The sequence below is a fragment of the Bemisia tabaci genome, chromosome 4 (genome assembly GCF_918797505.1).
Source record: "Bemisia tabaci chromosome 4, PGI_BMITA_v3".
NCBI classification, from domain to species: Eukaryota; Metazoa; Arthropoda; class Insecta; order Hemiptera; family Aleyrodidae; genus Bemisia; species Bemisia tabaci.
In genome coordinates this window covers 48,482,399-48,501,009 of record NC_092796.1, presented here as the reverse complement: position 1 = coordinate 48,501,009, position 18,611 = coordinate 48,482,399, and the positions used below count along the sequence as shown (strand labels likewise).

The window sequence follows — 18,611 nt, the reverse complement described above, 5'->3', positions numbered from 1 at the left end:
TCGTAAATCTGACGCATTTCAAAAACAGTCGTGACCCGGGGACGTATACGGTGAGAATTCCCGCAGCCCGTATGAAATGATGAGTGTGTCTGAGAGGTGGAGGGGGTGGTAGGGGTGAAGGGGCTCAAACCACAAACTATCGGATTTGCAATCGTCCGATGGTGGAGGAGGAAGTAGCCGGGATCGTTTCGGCGCGATTCGAAGATAAACCTGATCGCCGCCGCTCGTGCAGTAACTGATGGACAAGTTTTCAACACTTAATGTCGGCACGTATGCTCGCCATTTCCCGGCTCTCTCGTGCATGAATGTTGGACGTGCCCGAGAGAGACGAATTCCGCTGATTGGCAAACTGGAATCGAGCTGCATGCGGCGTGCGACTGCAAATGGGGCATGCGAAATTTCGCCAACCCTCCCACCTCCGCGGGAAAAGGCAGTCTAGAGCCCATGCAGCCTTTTTTTTATATCAGCCGATAAACGCGACTCAACGTCCATGTCGACACTCGCTTCCTTAGGGGGCCAATAAAAATTGTGAGAATTAAAGGGATGATAAAGTCTTCCGCTCATCAGATTGTCAAGAAAAACACATGAAACTTATTCTGTCGTGCTGAGGAAAAACGCCGTATGAGGCTTTAGACGTTACCAGATTTTTTTTACTTAAAACTGATTTTACTACGACTACTAAGTTTTTAGACGATTTTTCGTTTGCAATTTCATCTCAAATATCTGAAAATTTCAAAGAAAAATATGAATAACTTTCATTTGAAAAATATCAACACAAAAACTGTTATGTGAACGTAAATAGATGTGCATCAGGTCAAAAAATAAATATGTATTTAAAACGAAACACATACCTATCATTTAAAAAGAGAATGCAACTGCCCTTCATTCAAAGATCCCTCACAAACGCGCAGACATGATAAGTAAATTATAACGCTTGGATACAACTATTCCTGCTTTACGGATGCCCTTATTGCATAGGTGCGAAATTGAAGGCGTTTGTGTTTTCCTACGTTCACGCAAACGCTGTGCACGCCTCGATTCTAAAACGTCACTCTGATGGAAAATCTACGTAATTGAGCTCAGAATAAAACATATTTCAGAGACCTCTCCCCTACCCGGCACTTTAAGCTCCCCTCCGCATAAAAGATCTGTTATTCACGGGGATAAGTAGCTGCCCACAAATTACTTCAAATGGTCTATTTAATCCGGAGGGTATGCAAATTTCCAGGAAAGGCCGGTTGAGTTAACAAGCATATTTACATAAATGTAGTATAAACGTTTTTACATAAATTTAGATTCGGCCTCCTTCTAAAGAGCCTAACTATTTAGTCTATGAATTGGCCTAATGTGGGCATAAGGAGATTGGGGCTCGGGGATATTCTAAGGTTAAGCCCTTCTGCAAATTGAAAACAGTGCATCAAAGAGGTGATGATCATTAAGCGTCATCGTATTTAAAAGACCACCTTGAGAGCCCTCCTTGGGCAGTCATAGGTAGCATTTTTCTTCCATTTTTGTACATAGGTCTTTTTTGTTTCATGGTGTTGAAAAACGAATCGCATCAAGCCAACAGGACTTATTGAAAATAGAATTTAAAACGTCGACATTAGAATCTCAATGAACTTTGATTGGTTTTTGTGAGCACTCCTCCCCCCCTCTTCTGTCGTAGACATCTTTGTCATGTAATCGCGAACGCGCAAGTATCAAACGCATGTTAACAGTCAAACGCACATGAGTCTGTTATTAAAACTCTCAATCCAGGTAGGTCTCACTCGTGTAGTTCCATCTATTGCATCCGGTGAACATTAACGTTTCAACGTAAAATGAACGGGTTTAACAGGGATCAGTCTAATTCTATTTTACGTTGCCTAATTTCCTCTTAATTTTTATTTTTTAATAAGAAACTAAACCAAAGGCCAACAACTTTCTTTGCGTTTTCTTTATAAAATTCTTACACAATTTCCAAGAAAAATTCTCAAAAATTACAAAATTACGAATCAGAATGATGATTATAATTTTCTGATGAAACATTTAAAAATGCAAGAATCCCCATGATGGCAACGTAAGCATGCGCTGGAAAAAAAACACATTGGATCTAGAGAGTCCAGACTCTTGAAAACATTGACAAGAAAAAGGACTCTTGATTCAAGAAGATTTAAGCTAAAATCAAAAGGAAATCCGCTCAAATTACGAGGCTTGGTTCTTGATTTAAGCAAAAATCCGATTGAAACAAGAGTACTTTTTCTTGTTGATGTTTTTAAGAGTTTGGACTCCAGATCCAATGTGTTTTTTTTTTTTTTTTGAGTGAACCACTTTAATAGTTGTAGAACGCACAGTATATTTTCCTTTAGCGCATAATTTTTTAAGATTTGAAGTGACAATTGTCCGTCCCGAGTGTACAGACATTTCAAAATCATGAGTTGAAAAACGCTGACTCCGCGAGTTCGAATATTTGAGTCTAACTCAACCGTGCAGCCAGCTCAAAACACGGGTTAGCGCCTACAAGACTGCGTGGATACTTCACGCATTGAACGTACGAACCGTGATGTACGCGTAATGCGTGAAGTATCCTCCGTGGTGTACGCGCAGTGCGAGAAGTATCCATTCAGTCTTGTAGGCGCTAGCGCGCATTCATTTTTATAACTCGCTCAAATATACATGGCTCAAGTGCGAAACTACGAACCTTCACTGCGGTGTTTCAAATTTTCCGCTCCTATTTCATTCTTCTGAAGAGAAACAAGCCAACTTCATGGCTTGAAATTTTAATAGACTATTTTCCTAACAGAGAGGAAATATCAAGCTAAAGATTTAAAGAAATTATGTCGTATAGTTTTCCAAAGAAATAATGAAGCATGACAGGAAGCATGCACTGTCGCAAATGCAGAGCCATGCTAAATTGTGGTTTATCAAGAGTGAATTGTTATTTTTATCGTACCAAAATGAAAATAGATTATGAAATTATCCACTAATCAATCTAATTTTATTTTATTGCAATTACTTTGGTTAGGTTTTGATCAGTTTTGTTAAGGTTGTTGTTTTTGGATGACAGACATCGCAGGATTCCTTATGCTTATCCCTCAATATCGTTCGTCTGAGCAAACACTTTGTGACACCATGGCCAGCCCAGGCCAGCTGATAATTGAGATGGCTTAACGCTGGGTATAAAGGGACTCTAATAGATAGATATACGTGGTTGCGTACTTTGATCCTCAAAATACTTTATCCACGGCATTGGGCAACATTCGAATGATGATGAGACGTTTCTGCAAAGAGCCGGGTACTTTTCGTCAAAATGAAGAAGCCTTTGACGCTCACTCTTTCCGCATGACTGGGTCCCTTTAGGTGGAGCGCTCCCCGGCTCCTGGCGGGGGGGGGGGGGAGGGACCCGAAATGCAGAAATTAGGCATAGCTCACAGAAGCTAATTTCATTTTCCTTCTCGGAACGTCGTCTGTCAAAGCGATCTGCTCGACAGACTCCTCATTTAGGGCACTTCTTCATCAAGTAGGATCCGGAACACCCGTTGGAGGACCTCACTTCAAGCAGTTCAAGCGCGGTCGACTCAGACCTTTGACGCTTTTGGCCCTCCGCGCGAAATTCCCCGCCGATCGACGGGTGTTAAGGTTCCCTCTGGTACTGTCCTCACGGGTGAGTTTTAACCTTCGCTACCCCGTTGATAAAATTACATTTGTCAATGAGAGTTCTAATTTGTCAGTGCGAAAGGATCAAAAGCTCCTCGCAAGTATCGGTGTGAACACTAGAGATGAAATGGACCGCGTTCAGCAGAAAGGAGCCGAGCCACACTAGCGCTTGCCAAATTAATTGGGCAATTGAATTTTTGGTCATAGGACATTTCGTCAACGATTTTTTGTCGCGCACCTGTTTTTTCCAGTAATTTACGTCCACGCGTTTTTTCGGCACGGGAGTTTTGGTCTACGTGCCAGTTGAGACGCAGAGGTTGAGAGTTAATTGGCCCACATTTAAATACAAACGACAATTGCTCACGACGTTTTTGGATGAAAATATATAATGTCTTGGAAGAATGAGGGTTTGCTTGTTATTTGTGTTCTGTCTGTTTGGTCCAACGGAGAATAATATAGTTGAGAGTTATGGTAAAAATGGGGGAGCGTCAAGTCCATGAGACAAAATTCACTAAAACTCTCCACACCTCTATGGTGTAACAGGACTTAATTATCTTTCAAGAAATTCCCACCTTGTTATACGTGAACCGGATGAACCTCAATTTTTGCCTCAGCTAAAGGCTCTTAGATTTTTCTTGTGTACGATAAGTATCTTGATTTATTTTGCGAGGAGAGATCTGTACTTTTAAAGGATGCCTGTCATTCTTAATACGTTCAATTTCGTATACTACTTTGCAACACCTCTGTTGTGAAATAGTTGCTTCGGGCGCCGCCGTACGGCGGGCGGCCGGCCGGCGCGGAACGCGCATTGGCGCCTACAAACCTAAGTGGATACTTCAAGCATTGTGCAATGCGTGGAGTATCCACTTAGGTTTGTAGGCGCCAGTGAGCCTCTTGCGCTGGCACCACGCCGCTCCGCTTTCTTAGGCTTTAATATTTAGCATTTTTAACTCATGATTTTGAAATGTTAGCACACTCTGCATTGACTATTCTCATTTAAATCGATGGTAAAAAAAATATGTATAAATTTATTAAAGGAGAATAATAATATAATGTGTGTTTTTTAAATATTGGTGGTTCTGTGTCAAATTTAATGATTCCCAAAGCACTTTAATTTTTTCTTTTACATTTTGTGCTTTTATTGTACTGCAGCGAGGTGTACACGCAACGAAACGCTCAAAATTTGACGTATTTGACCCTAAAAGATTGATATATGTACAAATGGGTTAAAACTAAAGATTGCGTGCTTCTTGTTTTTTTTCCTCCTTTATCCATTTTTGCAGTTTTTGTCGGCACAACTGCGGCTCATTGAGATTAATGTCGCTTGGAAAAGGTTTTACAAATATTTGTCACGTTTTAAAAATATAAATGTTTTCAAAATGAAGTAATAAATTCGTAAAAAAAAGAAAAAAAAAAGTACCTATACATACAAGCAGACGTAGTAAAAGGAACAAAATAAAATCGTCCTTTTGACTTATGTATTCTGTATGGTTTTATGTCGCATTTTACAGTGCTTACTTATAGATTCTTTAGCAGGGGAGGATCCAGCTATTTGGCAACATTTAAATCTCCATTTAAATCCATGTTAAATAATCGATTGTTGTCGGAGCACGTGGCCCCTTCAAGAGTTAATACATTTCCATAGGTTTAAATGAAGAAAGGACAATGTTGCCAATTTGCTGTATCCGTCAATGTTCTATAGTAGTTGCATAACTTGCACAGGAAGATTGGGTGTTGAAAAGAGCGTTGGAGAAATCTCCGCAAAAGACGAGAATAGTCAGAGAATGAGATCATGGAAATGATGGTAGGACCGGGAGAGAATGGGAGAGATCGAGAAGGGGTGGAAAAAGGGCGTGCGAGTGAAGAGCTCTAGTTTCCGCGGCTCCTTGCCGCAATTTCGTGTTATTTATGTAGGTCGTTTAAACTGGAAAACTTTCGAGGGAAATCCGGCGATAGTTTTTCAATTCATCGATGCATCAGCTGCCCCGGCAGCTCCGCGATAACGCGCTTGTTCCAGTGCGATGAACACATACCAACCACGTTCAGGTATTCTATCGCCCTAAGGAAGAACACCCTATAAGGCTGCAAGTGCACTGGAAAAAACAGACAATGTATCTACAGTCCAGACTGTTGAAAACATAGACAAGAAAAAATACTCTTGATTCAATCAGATTTTTGCTTAAATCAAAAGGAAATCCGCTCAAATTAAGAGACTGAGTTCTTGATTTAAGCAAAAATCCGATTGAATCAAGATTATTTTTTCTTGTCGATGTTTTTAAGAGTCTGGACTCTAGGTCCAATGTGTTTTTTTTTCTCCAGTGTGCTTACAGATTCCCTCAAATTTATGTTCATAAAAGTTATGGAAATATCTCGTTGACATTTTTGAGATACATAAGATTTAATAATAAGCAGAAGAGATCAAACAGGAGCAATCACAAGGTTCTTGGAAAATTGAAATTTTATCAGGGGAGTTGTGGCAACACCGGATTGTGAAAACGACTTGTTTTACCAGTCTAGCGGGATGTTTGTTGAATTTGGTAGACAAGTCTATCGACAAAGAAGACAAAGAAAAAATGGAGTGATCCTATTGTTGAAAGTGGACTGCGACGGGTAAAGAGGGTAAGCAATTAAGTCGTTGAGTTAGTCTAAACTAGGTAACGGCAAATTACAGTTAGTTCATCATTTCCCCCTACTTTTTAGCAAACATAGATCCAATCAAAGGGATCGCTCCATTTCCCCTTCGTCTTGTGTGTCCGTTGCTAGTTCTATCAATTTCTAATAATCAACCCGCACAAGTATTTTCTACAATAAGACGCATTAAAGTTGAAAAAAACCATGAACGAGTTTATTAGAGCGAAATTAACTTCTCACGTGTGATTTGCGTTTAAATTAATCTTCCTGATCATGTATGACGTCACAGAAACCAATAAGGGACGAAAAAATGACAACCAACCAGAGATGAATTCCACACGTCTCAATTCTCACAATGAAAGGTTTAAATCTCATCGGGATCCTGTGCAATTTTTACGTTTTTACTGCTCTCCTGCGTATTCCTTGTTTTGAAGAAAATGCATTTTTTGTGAATTTCTTGTACGTAAATTTGTATAATTTTGAGGAAAAATCAATTCATTTTCGGTCGCGACTAGTCTTCTTGGTGTTTGTGAGGGTGTTTGTGTGAGGGGGGAGGGGGGGGGGAGAATATTACACCGCCAAACGTAAGTAATGAGCTCAGAAAGGTGTTCCCTGGGCGGTTTGTACAGGCTGTTGTTTCAGCTCCGCCAACAACCTATCCTTTCAAGGAGAAATGCCTCATAAACATCCGAAAGTTGCCAAATTCCCTCCGACAAAATACACATTTTTTCAAAAAGTTATAATTACCCTTCTTTGGAGTCGTCATTTATACTTCAGATTAAAGTGCGAATAAAGTTCCCCCGAAACTAGGAAAAAAATATTCAAAAGCTCCCCCCGGTAAATCGTATTTTATCAAAGGACATTCAGCAAGGTCTGGAAACGCGTTCGGCGTTTTTGCTCGGCGAAGGCGCGTTCGATTTGGCCCGGATCCAAAACTGGAATTAATTAATCTCAATTGGCTGAAAGCGTCTCCCACGCTCGTATGTAGGTACTTTTCCAATTTCCTCTTAATCTCTTCCCCAAGACACGCGGTTGGGAAAGCGGCTACGATCGCTGCTCAACCTCCACGGCGGGATCCACCGTGTCTCCAGTCCGGCCTGCCCGATTTGGCAACCGCGGACCGACGCTTGTTTCGCAGATAAGGAACGCGCATTGTGTCGTAATTCCAGCCTCGATGGGAAATAATTAAAAGCTACTTTTTGTTGTTTAAGTATACGACGGCCGATTGTTCGCCAATATCCGCACTCCGAAAAGCGTGCCAGCTGAAACCAAAACTCTTGGTTCTGGCTACTGAACTTTGAACAAATTGCCAAAAACTCAACATGGAGTTTCAGTTTTTGCAGAATTCTGTAAAATTTTGAAAAACATTTGAGTGAAATTTTGCTAAGATCGAAAATTTTGACTCCAACTGCCAAACTTTTTGGGGTGCGAATATTGTCAATATTTTTCGCTATTAGTTGGACGCATTTTGAAGCAAAATAAATTATCGGCATTGTGACATAAATGAGCCGTCATGGAGGAGTTCTTATAAAGATTGATTAAAAAGCTGTAGACAAAAGAGACAAAGAGGAAATGGAGTAATCCTATTTGTAGGAGTGGGTCGTTGTTATATGGATAAAAGAAGTGTGTAAGACAAACTAACAACAATTTACAAAAGACCCTGGGCTCGATTGTTGAATCGCTATCGAATGACCATAATCGATAAGTAGAATTGCTAAGATAGGATTCGATAATGATTCAATAATCGACTCGCCTATGATTTATAGTGAGTCCATCATCTTCCTCCTGGTCTATTACAATTACTCATTTCGACCAAAAGGATCCCTCCATTTTTTGTCTCTTTTTCAATTTACGTACATACATTCAAGTCGCTTTTACAGCGCGCCCGGACGCTCTGCAACACCTACTTGCCACTCTTGTCTATCGACCCAGAGGTCATCTGGTAAATGGCATCTTGTAATTTCATGTTAAATTTCACCTATCCACGATTTTGCTGGACGTCCCCTTCGTCTTCTCGCAGGAGGAACCCAATCCAATATCTTCTTAGGCAATCTGTCATCCACCATTCGTTGAACATGACCATACCACCAAGCTGTTCGGTCATACTTTCATGCACTGTGTTCTACTCGGGGTTCATGATCGCCCGCACTCTTTCGTTCCTAACGTGATCCCTCCTCAAAATTCCGGCTGATCTTCCCCAGAAATCCATCTCAGTAGCCTTAAGAATCTTTTTGGTACGATCTTTCATTGGCCACACTTCACTGCCGTAGGTCAGAATGCTTTTGATTAAGGTGTTATAAATCATTTTCTCTTTCTCTTTAGAGATACTTTGATCCCAAAGAATCATATCTAACTTTCCTTCCTTGCAGGTTTCATTCTTTAATGGCTTGGTCCATTTTTCCATCCTGGGATACTCGAACTCCTAAATATTTTTAATGTTCGCAGCTTTTAATACATTGTCCATCTTCTAGCTCTATGTCTTGCTGGTCCCCTCCAATCGTCAACTTTTCGGATCTCTTGACTTTTATTATGGTGTTTTTCAATCTATCATTTTCAATAACCAACCTGTAGGACGGCAGCGCCACCTGCAAATCATAAACCGAAAACTGATTTTAGAACAATCGAATTCCGGAAAATACAAGAGGAGGGGGCATGGAAAACGGAGAAATCACACTCCGGTCTGAGGCGGGGGAGGGGGTTTGTTTGAGTTAGGGCAAAGGAAGATAAATAAGTGCGGAAGCTTGGAGGAAAACTTGAGAACTGTCTCGCGTGATTATTGTCGAAGTAGGCTCGAGTCACAAACTTTCGCACCGCAACTTTCCGACTCGGCGCCCGTGGCACCGCAGCGCCTGTTTCGAGGCCCTTTCGCAATTCCAGCGAATTTACGCCTGGAACCTCGGAGGCAGTCACCCGGAATTTGGAGTCTGGAGAAAATTCACGACACAATTTACCGTTTGTTTGACGTAACTGTTAATTTTGAACTTCGTTTGGGATGTTTATCAACCGAGTAGGAACCGGAAAATTGCGATCAACCATTAGTAGGGGCAAGAATGACTGCAATATGCCCTGATTGCCCTGTAGGCGTGCCGAAATTCACTCAGGTTATCGATAGGTCGTTGACAAACGCGGAGAGGCCACGGAAAAGGGACTTAGAAATAAAAGAATCGGCTTGCATCAGCGCGGAAACTTTTTTTTTTTTTTTTTTTGTTTAGAACATTGCTAATATTTTTCCATACATGGCGAACAAAAAAGATGAGGTCTCTCTTAAAATTTTGGAGGAAAATTTTTACGCAAAATTGGAAGGTTTTTCAGCTGAGCTCGGCTCTGTCTTGGGGCTCGTACCAGAGACGTAATTAATGTAAGAAAGGCCGCAGGAATTAAGTCCCCATCAGCCATTTTTAAACTCCTCTTGTTGAAAGTGATGCAATTTTGCTGCTTTTCGCCCAATAATGGGTCATTTTCGAGGATTTTGGAAGTTTTGTCCCTCCATCAACGGCTCTTTTCAACCACTATCCCCCTTCTCTTCCTAAAGATGCTCAAGATCAGTACTCACCGGAAACTACAAAGCGGCAATAAGCTTAAATATTGAATTATTGGCAGTATTGGCACTATCCCGTTTCATCCGAGTAATGTTTATTGGATGCGTCTCAAGAATATTCCGATACGGAGCAAATCAGTTCCTTGGGGGAAATTAAGCCGCACCGACCCAAGGATGACGAACGATGCATGTTTGCCTTTTACAGTAACTCATTAAAGAGTTTAATTAAATCCAAAGTTTCGAGGGTTTTTGTCGTCTCTTTTATGAGGGCTCAACATCCCCCCTCCCCAGCCACCGCCACCACCGCAACGACGGCTGAAACTCGTGAAAATCGCACCCTCTTCCATCATCCAGTTATTATATAAATTACGGCTGTGCAACTTAGCCCGTTTGCGACGGCGGTGGCGCACTGTGGAACGAGGCGATGAGAAAATTTGGACGTGACCAGTGGCGTGGCGTGCTTTGCGATATATCGATTGATCTGTCATTTAAACCAATGGAAAAGGATCGATGAACAGGGTGTTCGCAGCGAACACCTTAATAATCGATTCTTTACCATAGGTTTAAATGCCATAGCAATCGATACATCGTAATTCATGCCACACCACTGGACGTGACGTCGGTGACGTGGAAACTTTGAAAGCTGAGATCATCATCAAGGTGGTTCTGCAGCACTTACGAGGACGATTGATCGATCGATCAATTTATTATTTCTAGATTTTTTGGCGTGTCTTTAGTATTGTAGGTAATTACATCACGCTGTAGCTCGTAGGGCTTTTGCACGCATAATTTGACCAAGAAAATTTCAAAATAGCGTTGAAAGTATATCCCGAGTGAATGCCACAAATCAAAAGGCAAGACAATACATGATATTATTTTGGTTTGTGCCGCTAAAACTATTTTAAGATGTTTTTGTGTCAAATTTGGTATAAAAATAACTGATGTACCACAATGTAATGTAATGCTCGGAAATTCCCAAGAAAATGTTTCGAAATTAAGATTTTATCAATCGATCGATCAATAGTCAAATCGTTCTCCAAAAGACTGAAGAACTACCTCGATACATGAAACGTAGCAGAGGTGAAAATGTGGTTCTATTGGTTTTCTCGTAAAATTTCCGTAAAGAAGCACTCCATAAAATACGTACATAACGTGACAATTGTTTTATTTATTTCAACAATCTGGTTTTGAAAATATATTCCAAGAACCTGCCTTGTATACATCTACACGAATAAAAATAAATTATATTTATAAAGGTATTAAGAAATAAAGTAACGTCCGATAATGTTGATTATAAAGAAGAGTAGGAATTTTACATTCATTTCTTTTTGTATAAGACATTAATATTACTAGTTCAATCATGTTGTTTCGTATCATTCTATTACAGCTCTTTTTTGTTAATTCTCATTCCATCTGCACTTTCATTAATGCATTAAAAAATCATGCAATTTTGAAATTCAGATTTACAAACTAAATATTGATAGGAGCTTGCACCTCCCACTTCCCACCTTTTTAATCTTTTCCTTATGAGATACCACTATGTAAATGGTTAACAGCTTCATCGTTCACATGTATTTCTAGGTTACTTTTCTACCTCATCGTTATTTATTAACACAATAAACATGATAATATGTCCTTTTAGTGGACAATTCCACGGTCGATCTCTCCCGGAGGTTTGTTCCACTGTGTGGCGAAAGTGGCGGGCCCGGCTTTTCCTCCAAGTTGAGGCTGTTGAACGCCCGCGATCAAATGAGGAAAACCTCCCATCACGACCACCGCCGCGCCGCCTGTAAGGCCGATATTTGTAGAATAACGAGGGCCACGCTTCTGGATTCGGGAGGCATCCCTCATCCTTCAAAATTTACACTCCCGCTTCAAATTACGGCTCAGCGCCGAAACGAACGGGAGACGAATTATTTCCGAGCCGACGAGAGAGGAGTCGCATGATCGTTAAAATTATTCTAAGGGTTATTACTAGTTGCACGTTGGACGAATCCTGATACGGCAAAGCTTCTTCCCTCGGCTCTTGCGTTTCACGGTGTCGAGGAGGAGGCTCAAGGCACGTCGACCTTTTTAATAGTCAGTTCTGAATGCTAACTATTCGTCCTCAAAGTTCGTGTTGCACGCGCAATGAATTGCAGTTGCGCCAATTACTGCAGGCTTTTGCAAGGATTTATTTTCCCAGTTGCATCAGATTGAATATTACTCAAAGTCCGAGAAAATCATTTCTACAGAGCTTTGTTTAAAGTCCTCTCATATCTCCCTTACTCTGTTAAAAATGTTGGAGTGAGACCCAGAATTTATTTCACTTCTAACTTGACCTAACTCGAGGTTAGCCCCTACAATGGGCCTGTTGCAAACTTTTGCTAGTGCAGAATGAAGAGTTGTTTCTTATAGATAATGCCTCAAAAATCACGATGAGCGCATCGGCAAAGTCTGAAATGCACTCATAAATTCACAATCTGCGTAAGAAAATTGTGTTATTTTGAGCTTCCCGCTTCAAAAACGATACCACTGCACAGGTGAACATTTTGTTAGAGGAGTCGCTCCATCGTCGGCAATATTCATCATGGCCGACGCTTGCGCAGTTCCTCGCGTAATTCGAGGAGAGTTCAAGGTTAATTAAGGCGGGCGAGGAAAATATGAACGTAAACACGCCGATTGTTATGTGGTTTAATCCTGTTCAGGTGTTATCTCGTCCCATCACACGTGTTTTGGCGGACTGGCGTCGGCCATGATGAGTATTGCCGCCAATGGAACGACTCCTCTAACAAAATGTTCACCTGTACCGTAGTATCGTTTTCGAAGCGGGAAGCTCAAAAAACCGCAAATTTCTTACGCAGATTGTGAAGTTATGAGTGAATTTCAGACTTTGCCGATGCGCTCATCGTGATTTTTAGGGCATTATCTGTAAGAAACAACTCTTAGTTTTGCTCTAGCAAAAGTTTGCAACAGGCCCATTGTGACATTAAGTCAATTTGTAGAACGGTATGGACATTTCCAATTCATTTAGGTAGTGCCGCAACTCAGGTAGGGGTAGTACTGCAACATTTAGGTTATAGGAACCTGATTTATTGGGGTACTATCACAATTAATTGGAAATGTCTAAGTTGAGACCTAACCTTTACCTCTTTTTCCCCTTTTGGATCCCAAACAACTCGATTGATATAAATGCCGACTAAAAAATCTACTCTTTTATGGAGCGATATGCTCTCATTGAGCGAAAATCACTCGGTGTTGATATCGCTCGGAATTGATAGTACTCCGTTCGTTTGACATCAAGGTAAGAGCACCTGGAAATAGTACTATATTTTTAACAAAGTAATCACAATTTGAAGTTTACAGTACCTATCTGAGAAAATGAGTCGATTGAGGAACAACTATGAATACGGACATTAATTCTTACCCTAAGTGTCGGTCCATTATGAGTTTTATCACCTTTTTAGCGTCATCTGTTGCCGGCTGGGACGGACAAAAAAAACCTGAGGGCTGAAGGGACGGATATAAAGCACCGTTAACTTGACGCGTCCACGCATTTCAGCGGGTATCCCTTGTTTCCGTTTAATCTTTCAAAAAAAAGGGATGAATACTTCCCCCGCTTTAATCTTTCAAAATAGAGGGATACCATACAACGACGATTCCGGCGTTGTTTACGAATCAAGCTTGGTGATTTATGAGGGAACCTTTGGCGGCATATTCGCCACTAGGCTTGCCAAGTCTTACCGTAAGTCTCATATTTTATTATTCAAATGAATAATTTTGATGAATATTAATTCGATTGAATAACTGCGCAATTTTCACTCAATTGATGATGTAACATCTGACTTGACTCGAAGATCCTCAGGTTGTTTGTGCAAGAAATACCAACGCTTATTCTAATGTTTAAGTCCAATAATCGAAGTGGGAACGATCCTACCTCCAGTTTCAGTTTCTTTCCCAATGATTCACTGCTACAGTCTATTTGCCCTGGAAATTTTCATGAGTATACTTACACACACACACTCATGCATATTTACTCGCATAATTTGAAAAGCCCTGCAATCAATGTAAGAATTTGCAACATCAAATTTTCACATGTAAGGTGACTTTAAAAGTTTCACCAGGTTCAATACATGTTTTGTATGAATTTTCCAATTAGAATACATTCTCTTAATGATTTAATTGTATGGAACCAAGCAATGCGGACATATTTGTAATGAAAGTTTCGGAGAAAAACAAGAAACACCTGTGCGCAATAGTTCGAGACTACGAACATGTTAAACTGATGATATGTTTGATACGATTAGAGGGCTCAAAAGGTGCCATGAGCATCACTATAATACGAAGCAGTTGCAAAAACCACTTAAAGTCCCATGATATTCTTTAACCACTTACGTGATTTTAATCCTCCAGTAAGTCTGTCCCAGAGCTATCCTAAGAAAATGCACATATGAAAAATGTTCTAACTGCCAAAAAGTCACTGTCTTGGTAATTAACGCTTGTTTCCAATGGGTCATTAGACAAGATCTGAACCTGGAAAAAGTCACATTATTTCTCTTCAAAATCTTACGTAAAAAAGATTCACACAATAGGAAGTTGGAAATCAATGTCTATACGAGACACTAACACATGTTTTCAAACAAATCAAATGGAAATCAGATCATACAAAATAATGACGTCATGTGCATTCTTAGCATTTAATAAATGTTACCTGTAAAAACCCTTTTCAAATAAAGCATTTGATTTCCACAGTTTTTGTTGAGCGTCTCGTTTCGCTCGCGCAAGTTCCAAGACAAAACATGTTGCGTAGTCCTTTGATTCATATCTTGTCTAGAAACTCGTTTCCTGGAAAGCTTCAGCAAGATTCAGACAAACCTAGTCTCGATTCAACTGAATTTATGAGTCCCATCTGCCTATTTTGATGTAATTCTCACCTCGTCCAGTGGCCATAAATTGACCGCAATTGCGGTCTGTCAACAGCGCTTCTGAACATGCTCCATATCGTGTCACTCCAGACAGGGGTTGCCTGCGGGGAGGGGCGAGAGGGCGAGATACCCACGCAGCAATCAACTTACCCCCACTCCACACCGTTTAGTGGTTAATGAACGGTTATTTAATGAAAGCCGTGTTGTGCTGTCGTCCTCGGGCGGCCGTAGCCCATAGTCGCTGCGAGATTAAATGTCTCAATCCTGGCGCAAAAAATGCATCCAGGCAGAGGTCCGGAGCGCTGATTTTTAAAGCAATGCTTGTCACAGCGAGTGACATACCTCCAAAACCGACTGTTTACTCGGCAAACACCCATGTCCCTACTTTAATCGCACGATTTGCATATTTCACCCTTTTCAGGGTCCCGCCGCTTGGAGATCGTTAAGTCTTTTTGTTTCCTCCTTTTTCCCGTGTTTTCGCGCCTTCAAATTCTAGGCGCTTCCCGTGGACTTAGAAACTCCACAATTACACCCGCAGGGTATTCTGCTTGACTTTCCGCAGACGGAAGAACGTAACAGCGTTTAAACGTTGCAACATTTCCTCTTTCTAACCGCATTTGTATCAAGAAACCATTACGTATTTCTAACTGAATTTCTGATGACTCTCTAGAGTTAGTTAAATTTTAGACAGAAATTCCACCGTCATTTTTCCAGAAAAAATTTAATCGATTGAGTACACTGTTCAACCTTGGAATGAAGATACGTTGAGCTTTACTACATTGGCAACATAGAGCGGAGCAATTCGAATTCACTCCTCGTGCCATCGCGCCTTCAATTTTTCAGATGCAACACGGACATCCATCAAGTACGAATAGTTGTATCCCTGCGCCGTCATCAATGCACCTCCTTTCCTTGCTCCATTTCAATGTTTTGTTGATTTCGTTTGTCTTATTTGTAGTGGTGCTTCAATGGCCACGTAAGCAACAAAGCCGAAGATAGTAGAAACGTAATAAGTCTCGGTTTCCTAACTTTTCATAGCGGAGCATTACAAGTTCACGCCGTGCGCCATCGCGCCTTCAAATTTGCACATGCAACACGGACATCCATCGAGCACGAATAGTTGTATCTCTTCGCCGTCATGAACTTGCGTCGAGGTGTCCCCCGAGGAAAGTTAAGGTTAAGTCTTCTCAAAATACGCCTTGATGTGTTCTAATAATAATAATTTTAAAAAAATCGAAAATGGATAAGTTTAAGGGTCTCTCAAGCGTCAATTTTGCTCGACTTGGAACTTAGCGTTTAAAAAAAGTCTTGGGCATCTGAAGGTTAAGCAACGTTGCCATTTGTGAATAAGCTTGGCGTAATTTTGTTGTTTTATCGATTGTTATTTTAGTGAGCCGTTGCAATAGTCTATACCTTGGATTATTGAAACAATGGAAATGCAATAAAAGTCAGTAATTAAGTTTTTTTTTGGAAGAATTACATGAACATTTTAAGATTAGGAAATCAATCAATTTTCGCGCGTATTCTTCGAACAAAGCACGTACTTGTCATGTGATTCATTCTGGACCGATTTTTGAGTTTGTAATGTGACATCCTGTGATTCGTCTTCATTTTGATTCGTATTTTGTCCTTAATCTCCTCTTCCTTCCTCATCTCCACTTCACGACGGTTCTCAATGCCGCTTTCCTGCGGTATTATGGTGGATTTTCCCGTTTGTTTCATAATTCATCCAAACAAATGATGCTTTAACGTTACTGCCTGTAGCAACATTATACCGAGGCATTGTCAATTCCAGAAACAGATATTTTATCGTGCTAAAATAAAAACTTGCCGAGACACCTCCCATCCCGATCGAACTTTTTCTATAAACATGCTCGCTCGCATAAAATGACATCGAGCAAGATAAGGGTGCGCCGAGCGCCAGGAAACTATTTCATGTCAGAAGTGTGTGATAACAATCGTGAAAACTGGATTTAATGACATTTCAAAAGCTCTGAGTAACATATCTGTCTCAATCAATCTTTAATGAAACTGGGCAGATGTTTACCGTTCCATTCAAATATTCCAGAAACCTCGCGGTTTGCCTCGGACGGACAGATTGAGATTAAAACAAGCGCTTAGCTATACTTTCAGAAGATAGGCAACCATATTTATTTTCAAAGAATCCGCAATTGAATATTTCTACATGTTACTGATGATTAAAATGTGGAAAAAATGAAAAATTATACATGCTTTTATTTTATCTCTGTTTTATATGGAACATGCGACGCGACGCGACGCTTTCAGAGGATACAGTCAAGCACGGCACCGCATTTCGAAATTTCAATTTTGCCAGATTTTTATAAGAGACCGTGTGCAATTATATGTTTATATGTGCAAGACCGGACGTATATTTTAATGAAGAGTTTTATGAGCGGAATGATGTGAATAAATTAATGCTTCTATAGGCGTCACACACATAGCTGGAGGTTCCAGCACACATACACAACGGTGAAATAAATTAATGAGCTTTTTTGTGCGCGCGATAAATTGAATAATTTTGGATGATCAGGATTCTCCACGGTGATGTGACATGCTGGCATGTCAATTTTATCATACAAATTTAATACAACGTCACTATCGCAGTTCAATTTTTTATGGTTGCGTTATCTTGCGTATCGATAAGACAGCTCAATTTCCGCGTCAGAGAATGATCTATCCTCCTTTATCTTTTTGAGAGAAACTGAGTTTGTACTTTTCCATGACAATCAGATAATATGTTTTGATAGCGAAGAAAATAAATCATGCAGAATTTGACGAAAAACAGGAGGTTGATTTTCACCTGATGAGACTATAATGGTTATTGAAAGTTTGCAACGTAGCAAAGCCAGGTATGGAGTTGTCTAGGAACTCAATTTGCTAGCTTCGAGTTGATTATTTTAACTACATGACAACCCATAAATGCTGTCGCGAAGCATCTAAAATACATTAGGAATTCCAGAGCTCATGAAGTTGTCTGTAACCTATCTCCGACCATTTTGTTCAACACCGAGAAAAAAAAGGTTATCCTACCGTTACAACGGTAGTAATGTCAATGTCACTTGGGATTCCACGGTAGTAGAACCGAGGATTTTGATTCTTGTAACGATGAGCACGGTGATATGATCAATGATCATGCTCACCGTAATATTACTGTGGGCACAGACATACCATTATGAGCATGGCTATGCTACTGTGCTGATCAATAATATTACCAAAATCCACGGTTCCACTACCGCGGAATCCCGTGTGACATTATTACCGTGGTAACCGTCGAATAACCGTGTTTTTTTTTCTCCGTGAACTTCTGGTCTGAGTGAATGTACCTTGCATAGTATTCGTTATACTGTATGTGTATACGCCACACCGTGAGGTCATCGTGTCTAATTTTCAAATTGCTCTGCAACATCGTATCAACGCTCCAATGTTTCATCGCCACGCTCTTGCACCGCGAGTGATAAAGAGTCAAAACGCCTTCAATTTCACCGCATGCAATACGGACAGTTCTCAAGCACGAATAGTCGCATCCGCGCCTTATCGCCAACAACGCGCGTTGATCACTGGATGACAGCGGACTCCGTGCCTCTCAAAATGATATGAGTCTAATTGACCCGATTGAAAATAAATTTAACTCATTCTCGAGTTCAACCGGTCAATTATTTTTTCCCGAAAGAAACTCGAAGTTGTCAAAAAATATTTTGAATATGAAAATAGTCATTGAGTTTCGTAGGCAGAGAAAACTTTTATTACATTTTTCTCGATTCACAAATTCCGTCTAATAAAATCTACCAGTTCGATGTCGCCCCATAATTTAGATCTTTTGTAATTCTCTTGTTCACTTTCCATAAGAGGATGATGCATCATAACAAGTATATGTTTGCATT

General features: G+C 40.4%; 1 protein-coding gene across 2 annotated transcripts in view; it reads left to right on the top strand.

Annotated features, from left to right (window-relative positions):
• The window catches only part of SPR (Sex peptide receptor), a 313,008-nt gene that overhangs the window by 183,929 nt on the left and 110,468 nt on the right, over nt 1-18,611 (top strand). The gene's annotated exons all lie outside the window — the stretch shown is intronic.